The sequence below is a fragment of the Gavialis gangeticus genome, unplaced genomic scaffold (assembly GCF_001723915.1).
Source record: "Gavialis gangeticus isolate Ggan-Ray unplaced genomic scaffold, GavGan_comp1, whole genome shotgun sequence".
NCBI lineage: Eukaryota > Metazoa > Chordata > Crocodylia > Gavialidae > Gavialis > Gavialis gangeticus.
The window spans coordinates 51,035,156-51,036,208 of NW_017729033.1; positions in this window are offsets into that span (position 1 = coordinate 51,035,156).

Here is a 1,053-nt window from a genome sequence, read left to right on the forward strand (position 1 = left end):
GAGATTTCCAAAGTAGTACGGCATGTTTTGCCCCCCCCCCCCCCCACACTATTATAGTCGAAGTGACTGACCAAACCAGAAATTGCATACGTGCCCTAAAGATAGTAAATAGGCAGGTGGTTGGTAATTGTAACTGACTTTTATTAACATTTGTCTTTTCACGTAGGACAGAACCAGAAAAAAGATAGCAAATATGGATTTAGAATAATGTCCTTACTTTACCAACAGCAGAACTGTGTAGAGAGAAGGACAAAAGTAAGAGCACATATGATAGATCCAATTTGTAATTATAGCCACAGCCAGCCAGGAGCTAATAGCGGTTTGACAGCACATATTTGACCATCCTGAAACAGGCAGAAATGCCTTTTTAGCAGATTCTTGACAGGCATTTTACAGCAAACTTGTCAGTTTCCCTATAAGACTACAGTCTTCCTGTAAGATTAGACTTGAGTGCTACATGACTCAGTATTGGAAAGACTCTGTGAGTTTCTGACATCCCTGTTCTCTTCTCTTGTGCTTATTTCAGTTCAGCTGATGCCATCCATCTGGCCCATCTTACACAGTGTGGAGAGTTAAAAAGTGAAAGTCGTGTTGCAAGACATGCTAGATTTTTCTGGCTTATTCTGACTTTCAGAGACTATGTTGTTGTGTACTTCTCAATTGGTAGCATTTTGTCTTTGGTTTCAAAGATCTAGGATTCTGGTCACCAATGAGGACTTGGGCTGCTAGTTAGTGGACATGTCTACACATGTCCCTATGGTGCCTTTGTTACTGCACTATCATTTAGTGCTTCCTTTTAGAAATACTAAACTAAATGCACAGTATCTAAGTACAGGCTGTTACTGCGCCATCATTTAGTTTGGGAAGTACTAAATAATGGCATAGTAACAGCCTGTACTGTGCCATGCTGGTGGCTCATGGTTATTTTTAGCTGCTATGTGGCCATAGCAATGTGATATAACAAGGGAGCTTGTTACTACAGCAGTGTATTTGTGGCAACAAAGTTCCAGGCCATGGATGCTATGTCACTGTAGCACATTGCTATGGTGACAT